The sequence below is a fragment of the Triticum aestivum genome, chromosome 3D (genome assembly GCF_018294505.1).
Source record: "Triticum aestivum cultivar Chinese Spring chromosome 3D, IWGSC CS RefSeq v2.1, whole genome shotgun sequence".
Classification (NCBI taxonomy): Eukaryota; Viridiplantae; Streptophyta; class Magnoliopsida; order Poales; family Poaceae; genus Triticum; species Triticum aestivum.
Genome location: NC_057802.1, coordinates 408,169,210 through 408,180,099, shown reverse-complemented (window position 1 = coordinate 408,180,099; position 10,890 = coordinate 408,169,210).

Here is a 10,890-nt window from a genome sequence, read left to right as displayed (position 1 = left end):
CTACGGCGATGGTCGCTGGCACGGGCGCGTGGATGGGAGCTGGCACGAGAGTGGGGGCAGCAACCGCCGCGGCCACCTCGTTCTGGGCCATGTCCATGAGGCCCCATTCCTCCTTATTTTCTATATCCTCTGGCTCGGAGTTGACTTCACCAAACTTGAAGACTAGTGCCAGATGATCATTCTGCGCCATGGCGGTGGAGGTCCGCGCGCGGGGGGGGGGGGACGGGAGGCGAATAGTAAAGCCGTCCGTATTAAACAGTGGCTCGGGCACCATTAATGGAGAGGAAGGCGGGCGGCCATGGAAGTCAAAGGGCTCTCTTCCCAGTGAGCCTACGCAGCGTAAAGCTCGCATGCTTCCCGGTGAGCCTGCGCATTGGAGGACAGCTTGCACGCCTCTCGGTTAGCCTGCGCACTGGACTGCGCTCGCACGCCTCCCGTTCAGTCAAGGTCAAGCAGCTGTTCGCACGACACCTCCTACAGCCATTAAAACCAAGACACGTGGTGTCACGTGAATGGTTAACACAACGCACACGTTTTGAATTATACAAACGTTTGAGATATTAAGTGGCAGCTATTTTTTCAAAATGCCATTGTTGGCTGTCATTATTCGAGTGCGCCTTCTCTCAAAATGGACACGAAAAATACCACATCATGTCGGGCGCCATTCCATGATAGCATGCCAAGTTTCATGAATTTTAGACGAGTTTTGGATTTACTAGAATTTAAAAACCAGGCATCTCAATGTTTTGTCGGCAATCAATGGTGCCCCGGTGTTTGAAATTCATTCCCATTTATTGCGTGGGACCTAAGCATGCACCCAAGGAAATAGATTGGATTTTTCAACCAATTTATATGCACTAGAGCATCTGCATGTAGTTCAAATTTGAATTATGCACATAAATGCATTGAAAACTCAGTTAATGCATAAAAATGTCCAGAAGAACCCCGAAAAATCACAAAAATTGACACAACACTCCTGTTGTTCCATGTTGACACGAGAAATATTTTGGAAGCAATAAGAGGCAGTGGATATCGTTTCGTCCCCAAAGGTGGGACGTTCCCTACCGAAACCATGATGCTTGCTGTGAGAAGCTCTGGTTTGTGAGAAGCATATACCCAAACCTGCCTCAAACAGGACAAATTTTTTACCACGGCATGTTGATGTTGCTCCATGAAAGCATGCCAAGTTTCATGAATTTCGGACGAGCTTTGGATTTACTAGACTTTAAAAATGAGGCATCTCAATGTTTTGCCGGCAATCAACGGTGCCCTGGTGTTTGAAATTCATTCCCATTTCAGGCATGGGACCTAAGCATGCACCCAAGGACACAGATTTGGTTTTTCAACCAATTTATATGCACTGGAGCATGTGCATGTAGTTCAAATTTGAATTATGCACATAAATGCATTGAAAACTCAGTTAATGCATAAAAATGTCCAAACAAACCCCGAAAAATCCCAAAAATTGACACAACACTCCTATTGTTCTATGTTGACACGAGAAAATTTCTGAAAGCAATAAGAGGCAATGGATATCGTTTCGTCCCCAAAGGTGGGATGTTCCCTACCGAAACCATCATGCTTGTTGTGAGAAGCTCTGGTTTGTGAGAAGCATATACCCGAACCATTGGAGCAGGTGCTTGTAGTTCAAATTTGAATTATGCACATAAAATGCCTAGAAAACCCTGTTAATGTATAAAAAGGCCAAATGAACCCCAAAAAATTCCAAGATTGAACATAACACTCCTGTTGTTCTATGTTGACACTAGAATTTTTTTTAAAGCAATAAGAGGCAACGCATATCGTCTCGTGCCCAAAGGTGGTACGTTCCCAATCGAAACCATCATGCTTGTTGTGAGAAACACTGGTTTGTGAGAAGCTCATACCAAACCTGCCCCAAATGGGACAAAATTTTCACGACGGCATGTTGATGCCGCACCATGATAGCATGCCAAGTTTCATGAATTTTAGACGAGTTTTGGATTTACTAGAATTTAAAAACCAGGTATCTCAACGTTTTGCCGGCAATGAACAGTGCCCTGGTGTTTGAAATTCATTCCCATCTCTTGCATGGGACCTAGAAATTGACCCAAGGACACACATGTGATTTTTCAACCAACTTTAGTGCATTGGAGCATGTGCTTGTAGTTCAAATTCGAATTATGCACATAAAATGCCTAGAAAACCCAGCTAATGTATAAAAAAGGCCAAACGAACCCTGAAAAATTCATTCCCATTTCTTCCATGGGACCTAAGCATGCACTGAAGGACACAGATTTGATTTTTCAACCAATTTGTATGCACCGGAGCATGTGCATGTAGTTTGATTTTGAATTGTGCACCTGAAATGGCTAGAAAACCAGTTTAATGTATGAAATGTCCAAATGAACCCTGAATAATTCCAATTCTTTTACGACACACATACAGTTGCATGTTCACTGCAGATAAAAGGTCTAGCAATTCAAACACCGTCCATTGCCGTTGTGACCCCATTTTGTAATTCAAATCAAGTAGATCCCACACAGTTTATTCTCACCAACCGTGTGAGATGTAGTACAAAATATCTTGGAGCACCGTCGGTGTATAGTACGCATATGGCTTACGCGAGAAGGTGCATCAGCTACAGTCCACAGCCGCCGTGTCAAGCACACTAGCTCGCTCCCCCCAAAACTCCCGCCTCTGCATCTCTCTCTACTTCAGTCCCTTGATTCAAATTTTTAGTAGCCCCAGCATTTTACTCCCGCCTCTGCATCCCTCGCAATCTCAAAAATATCTGCTCGCCCTTGATCCAAATTTTCAGTAGCCCCGCCTTGTTACTCCTGCCTAGTAAAATTTTCAGTTGCCATAGTATTTCCTCAAACGCAACCTCCGCTCAGACAGACACACACAACCCTCGAAACCATTGGTAGGTCGCCGCCATCGCCGGCGCCTCCATCCTCAACCTCTGACTGTGTGCCGAGGAGCTCGAGTAGCCAATGGCCCAAAAGTGGTTTATCGCGGCCTTTTCGCCCGACGCCGGCGAGGTGTCCCCGTCGTCCTCCGCGGGCCCGATCCGCCGTCGCCGGTCCCCCGATCCGCCCGCCGCCACGCCCCTACGCTGGTTCGAGGACTTCCCCGTCCTCCCCCGTACCCGGCAGCCGACGAAGTCCTACCTCGGGGTCCGGCAGCGGCGGTGGGGGACGTGGGTCACCAAGATTACAGATCGAGAGACCCACACCCGCCGGTGGCTCGGTAGCTTCCACACAGCCGAGCTCGCGGCCATGGAGTACGACCGCTGGCAGGTCCGCTACCACGGCGTGATGGCTAGGCTTAATTTCCCCTTCGGCACACGTCCGGTCCACCTCGTTCCGCCGGAGCTAGGGGTGATGAGCTCGGCTATGGAGTGGGAGGACCGCGAGGTGTGGGAGCGTCTCGAGGCCGAGGCCGCCGACGAGGCCTACATGCGAGAGCTCCGCCGGCAGCACCCGGAGCTCGTGGAGGCGGAGCGGGCGATCTTTGCCGGCGCGGAGGGCGGCGAGGTTATCGCGCTCTAATCCGATGACAAGGTCGAAGGCGGCGAGGACGGCGGCGCGGAGGGCGGAGAGGTTATCGCGCTCTCCTCTGATGACGAGGTCGAAGGCGGCGGCTCTGTCGGCGCGGAGGGCCCCCAGGACGAGGGGATCGACATCGGCGAGTGGAGGAGTACCTTCCCCAACGACCCCGACGACGGTACTGGCCCGGACCCGGCTCGCGGCACACCGTACATGATGAGGAAGGATTGGGTCGACCTCTACTTCGACCGAAAGTAGTTTAGCTTAGTTTAAATTTATGTTTTATGTTCGGTTATGCAAAACTATCTATGTTTATGTTTGAATGCATTCTACTTTCGGTTGAACCTGCTTTGAACTTGATCAAATTGAAGTTTACAACCTTAAGTTTATGGGATCGACTAGAAAAGGCCAAAAATTGCTGGAGTATATATATATATCCACTAAGGGTTTTAGTCCTTTAATTTTAAAAGGATCGCCTAGAGATGTCCTTATGACTTGTTTATTTTAGTTCTTCGCAATGTGATGCTCTATATGTGCAACTATTTGCTGTGCAGTTCAATTTCATCAATAACAGTTTCAACAATACCACTATGAATTACGATATTTGGTCATTGTTAAGGATATTGTAGTTAACTTGCCTTTTCGTTTTTCAATTGTTGTTTAGCAACATGCATTGTACTGAATGACTAAATATGCAATCCCAGACTACATAGCAACAAGGAAGAGTGTTACCTTAATGTTCTGATGATGTCTAGATATACATGTAATAAAATCTTATATAATGGGATGGATGGAATGTTGTACTACATCATTTTTCAATTGTTATTTAGCTTCTAATATTAACTTGGTGCATTTAGGTACATATATCATTGCCAAAGATCTACACTTCGACCCTTTCTACGCATGGGGCAATGAGATATTCATGAACCAGCATCAAGTGAGGAAACTGATAAAGATTGTTACTAAAATGGGTCAAAAGATGTCAATCGAACTATTTGTTTACACTTTATGCAAGACAACAGTGAACTGCAGGATGGTAAGTAAGAACCCTGTAGCCTTCTTTTTACTGCCCATAATGAGTTGTGTTAGATGACAATATCTGAATCTTTTTTCTTTTGTAGTGGATCCTGAGGCAGATTACTCAAGATTACCTCTCAAACTACATGATTGGTGGCCGGCTATCACAAGGGGTTGGACTAGAGTCTTGCATGCCTTCTGCATCCAGGAGAGCACAATAAGGCCATTCCGCTTCACCTTGTTCAGCAACTGGAATGTTTGTCGCCTCTTTCTTTACCATCTGTAGTAGTACAAGTATAGAACCCTGGTACATCATTCTTTATTTGGTGCTTCTGTAATTTTTAAACATATGTACCTGTGAATCGAATAATGCATTGGTTTATTGAACCTAATGGATATGAATAAAGCTATAGCCTACTTTCAAGTTTAAATTAGGTACAATTTTAAATAGCAGCAATTAAATTAGGGCGAAATTACGTTGTGCGGGTCATTACGGCACACACGGTTGGTAAAACACAAACGTTTGCGATATACACCATAATCCGAGACGGTTCACAGAGAGGAAACATGTGCAAGTATGCACATAGTTGCCATTCGCAAAGCGTGTGTGATGTCAGACACTATCACATACGGTGCGGGAAAACTAAATGTGTGTGATTGTCTACCTATCGTACATGGTTTATAATCATGAACTATTTGTGATGTGCCAGGCATCGTAAATCTCCTGTGCCTGGAATCTGCCTAAAATCTGCCTGGAAAGCTCCCGTGCCTAGAATCTGCCTGGTTTTAGGCAGAACCACAAAACTCCGACTGCGATGGCAATGCGAGCACAAACGAGTAGCAAGGATGAAGCGTTTGGGATATTTGAGATATCGGAAATGGTTATATAGGGATAACTATATGCATCAAGGCTCCCTATCCCCGGCGGTTTCTGGGTCGTGTGGGAAGGACCCCCCTATCGCCCACACTCACTTGGCGATGGTTCCAAATGCCATCGTGGAAAGGGGTAAAAAACCGTTTGTTTAGGACCGACGCGCACCAATGCTATATGATGTTGCCATGTCATAGTAGAGCCATCACTTGTAGCCACTCATACAATAAGGTTAGCTATAAGGCTGGCTATAAGAGTACTACTTTTTCTCATCTTATCTCTCTCTTTCTCAATATTTATTGTATATCGGCCTAGGAATCCGCATATAGCTAGGCTCTTACATGTGAGCCCACTCCTGTTTTTCACTTGCACTAAGATGACTTAGACTAGCCACAGTGGGAGTAACTTCAGCAGTAACATCGAGTCCAACTCAACAAATGTGCTTATGTGGGAATGAGTTAATGAGGAGAGAGGGAGTTTGAGTAACTTAGCTAGTTATTACTGTAACGTCACATGTCCCAAAGCTGAGCGCTCGGTGAGTACAATAGTAGTCTGATTGATGAGACTTCATATTTGAGCCATCTACCGGAAGGAATAAAACAATACACCATGTATTTAATTACAGAGGGAGTAGTACATTTTTTGTGACATGCATTACTAGATATTGCTAGTCAAATACTAAATCCAGATGGACGTGGTAGTACTACTAAATCCAGACGGTGGTGCTAGTACTAGTAGTAGTACTACCAATGTAGTAGCACTATACTACCCGTTTGTCAAATTATTATGTGATGCTCGTCGCAGTGAAGTGACAAGACCCTGCGCCGGAGATGACACCTAAGTATAGGTGCCGTGTTCGGCATAACATAAGTCAGCCTCACCGTCTGCAGTCACTATCATCACGGCTATAGAGCTAGCCTGCTTACAACTAATCGTGTTCGACATAATTTCCCGTGCATAGATGCCCGTGCATTGCACGGAACACCAAGATTTGGGGTGGACGGCGCCGGCAGCGGCCATCGCGCCAGATTTTTCCATGGCCTTCTAGATGTGGTGGGAGGAGATAAGGATGATTGTGAGAGACAAGGAGTTGTTTGTAAATAGGGAACAAGTGCGGGCATCTTTTTGCAAAACTGGAGAAGTTTGGTTTGTATGCGTAAGATCTTGATCCGACGGCTATTGGTGAAAGATGGCAGGCACAACATCATCACCAACTCAGGACCTCTTTGATTCACAGGATTTTGAAAACGCAGGAATAGGACATGGCAATATTACAAGTTTTAAACTGATATTACAAATGTTAGGAGTAATGCTGCACCTACGAATAGGGAATCTAGGAAGTTTACGTAAGAACTTTCGTTACTGTAGGTGGATCCAGCATTATCGTACAAACTAAAATCCACCACCCTGACCAGTCACTAATGGGCAAATAAATTTTCGAGTCTCTGGCCACTTGATGTTTCAAAAACAAATTCAGCTGCTTTGGAGACTTTGTCATTTAGGCTTAGACGCTTGCGGTGATCAGCACGCCATTCATTGTTGCGTCAGAGAACGTCAAACCTCACTACCTTGAGCACACTTGCCTCAAGAACAAAGAACCTGGCCAATTTAATCTCAGATGTGCTCATAACTCACAAGTATAGGGGACCGCAACAGTTTTTGAGGGTAGAGTATTCAACCCAAATTTATTGATTCGACACAAGGGGAGCCAAAGAATATTTTCAAGTATTAGTAGTTGAGTTGTCAATTCAACCACACCTGGATAACTTAATATCTGCAGCAAAGTATTTAGTAGCAAAGTAATATGGAAGTAACGGTAACGGTAGCAAAAGTAATATTTTTGGGTTTTGGAGTGATTGTAACAGTTGCAACGGAAAAGTAAATAAGCGGAGAACAATATGTGAAAAGCTCGTAGGCATTGTATCGGTGATAGAGAATTATGCCGGATGTGGTTCATCATGTAACAGTCATAACATAGGGTGACACAGAACTAGCTTCAATTCATCAATGTAATGTAGGCATCTATTCTGAATATAGTGATACGTGCTTATGGAAAAGAACTTGCATGAAATCTTTTGTCCTACCCTCCCGTGGCAGCAGGGTCCTAACAGAAACTAAGGGATATTAGGGCCTCCTTTTAATAGCGTACCGGACCAAAGCATTAACACATAGTGAATACATGAACTCCTCAAACTACGTTCATCACCGAGAGTGGTCCCGATTGTTGTCACTTCAGGTTTGCCGGATCATAACACATAGTAGGTGACTATAGACTTGCAAGATAGGATCAAGAACTCACATATATTCATGAAAACATAATAGGTTCAGATCTGAAATCATGGCACTCGGGCCCTAGTTACAAGCATTAAGCATAGCAAAGTCATAGCAACATCAATCTCAGAACATAGTGGATACTAAGGATCAAAACCTAACAAAACTAACTCGATTACATGATAAATCTCATCCAACCCATCACCGTCCAGCAAGCCTATGATGGAATTACTCACGCACGGCGGTGAGCATCATGAAATTGGTGATGGAGGATGGTTGATGATGACGATGGCGACGGATTCCCCTCTCCGGAGCCCCGAACGGACTCCAGATCAGCCCTCCCGAGAGAGTTTAGGGCTTGGCGGCGGCTCCGTATCGTAAAACGCGATGAATCTTTTTTTTGTTTTTTTCTCCCTGAACATGAATATATGGAGTTGGAGTTGAGGTCGGAGGAGCTCCAGGGGGCCCACGAGGCAGGGGCAGGCGCGCCCCCCACTCTCGTGGAAAGGGTGTGGGCCCCCTGGCCTGGATTCTTTCGCCAGTATTTTTTATTATTTCCAAAAATAATCTCCGTGAAGTTTCAGGTCATTCCGAGAACTTTTGTTTCTGCACATAAATAACACCATGGCAATTCTGCTGAAAACAGCGTCAGTCCGGGTTAGTTCAATTCAAATCGTGCAAGTTAGAGTCCAAAACAAGGGCAAAAGGGTTTGGAAAAGTAGATACGACGGAGACGTATCAACTCCCCCAAGCTTAAACCTTTGCCTGTCCTCAAGCAATTCAGTTGACAAACTGAAAGTGATAAAGAAAAACTTTTACAAACTCTATTTGCTCTTGTTGTTGTAAATATGTAAAGCCAGCATTCAAGTTTTCAGCAAAGATTATGACTAACCATATTCACAATAACACTTAGATCTCATGTTTACTCATGTCAATGGCATAATCAACTAGCGAGCAATAATAATAAATCTCGGATGACAACACTTTCTCAAAACAATCATGATATGATATAACAAGATGGTATCTCGCTAGACCTTTCTGAGACCACAAAACATAAATGCAGAGCACATTTAAAGATCAAGGACTGACTAAACATTGCAATTCATGGTAAAAGATATCCAGTCGTAGTCATACCCAATATAAACTAATAGTAATGGATGCAAATGACAGCGGTGCTCTCCAGCTGGTGCCTTTTAATAAGAGGGTGATGACTCAACATAAAAGTAAATAGATAGGCCCTTCGCAGAGGGAAGCAGGGATTTGTAGAGGTGCCAGAGCTCAATTTTAAAGCAGAGATAAATAATATTTTGAGCGGCATACTTTCATTGTCAACATAACAACCAAGAGATGGCGATATCTTCCATGCTACACACATTATAGGCGGTTCCCAAACAGAATGGTAAAGTTTATACTCCCCCTCCATCAACAAGCATCAATCCATGGCTTGCTCGAAACAACGAGTGCCTCCAACTAACAAGAGTCCCGGGGGAGTTTTGTTTGCAATTATTTTGATTTGATTTGTATAAAGCATGGGACTGGGCATCCCGATGACCAGCCATTTTCTCGTGAGTGAGGAGCAGAGTCCAGTCCTCTCGAGAATAACCCGCCTAGAATGGAAGATACGGACAGCCCTAGGTTATACATGAGCTATTCGAGCATACGAAACATAATTTTATTTGAAGGTTTAGAGTTTGGCACATACAAATTTACTTGGAACGGCAGGTGGATGCCGCGTATAGGAAGGTATGGTGGACTCATATGGCATAACTTTGGGGTTTAAGGGATTGGATGCACAAGCAGTATTCCCGCTTAGTACAACTGAAGGCTAGCAAAAGACTGGGAAGCGGCCAACTAGAGAGTGACAGCAGTCATGAACATGCATTAAAATTAATAAACATTGAGTGCAAGCTTGAGTAGGATATAATCCACCATGATCATAAATATCATGAAAGCTATGTTGATTTGTTTCAACTACATGCGTGAACATGTGCCAAGTCGAGTCACTTAAATCATTCAAAGGAGGTTACCACCCTATCATACCACATCACAACCATTTTAATAGCATGTTGGCACGCAAGGTAAACCATTATAAACTCCTAGCTAAGTAAGCATGGCATAAGCAACTATAATCTCTAATTGTCATTGCAAACATGTTTATTCATAATAGGCTGAATCAGGAACGATGAACTAATCATATTTACAAAAACAAGAGAGGCCGAGTTCATACCAGCTTCTCCCATCTCAATCAGTCCATCATATATCGTCATAACTGCCTTCCACTTGCACGACCGAACGATGTGAATAATAATAATAGTGCACGTGCATTGGACTAAGCCGGAATCTGCAAGCATTCAATAAACAGGAGAAGACAAGGCAATATGGGCTCTTGGTTAAATCAACAATAATGCATATAAGAGCCACTTCAACATTTTCATTATGGTCTTCTCCTATTGACCCCCATAGAAAAGAAAAGAAATAAAACTATTTACACGGGAAAGCTCCCAACAAGCAAAAGAAGAACAGGAATTCTTTTTGGGTTTTTCTTTTAATTACTACTACAGCAAGAAAGTAAACTAGCTAAAAGCTACTACTAATTTTTTGTAGTTTTCTTAAGGTTTATCAAACACACAAGAAGAAAGCATAAAAAGGGAAATAAACTAGCATGGATATTACAGTGAAGAAGTATGAGCACCGACATCTAGCAATGAGTGTGTAAACATAAATGTAATGTCGGTGAGAAATACGTACTCCCCCAAGCTTAGGCTTTTGGCCTAAGTTGGTCTATGGCCACGGCTGGCCTGGCGGATATCCAAATTTGTAGTTAGGGTCGTACTGAGATGCAGCGGCTATTGCATCGTGGGCTGCAGTTTGGAGGCGGGCTATCTCCAGATTGTGTTTCAGCATCAGAAATAGAAATATCATTGGGATTCTCAGGTGTGTCTACAACAGGTTCACTAGAAGGATGCAAAGTCCTATCATTTTTCTTTTTCTTCTTTTTAGAAGGACTAGATGCATCAACATTATTTCTTTGAGAATCCTGCTCAATTCTCATAGGGTGACCTTTAGGATACAGTGGTTCCTGAGTCATTTTACCAGTTCTAGTAGCCACTCTAACAGCAAAATCATTATTCTTACTATTCAATTCAATGAGCAAATCATTCTGAGCCTTAAGTACTTGTCCTACTTGAGTGGTAACCATAG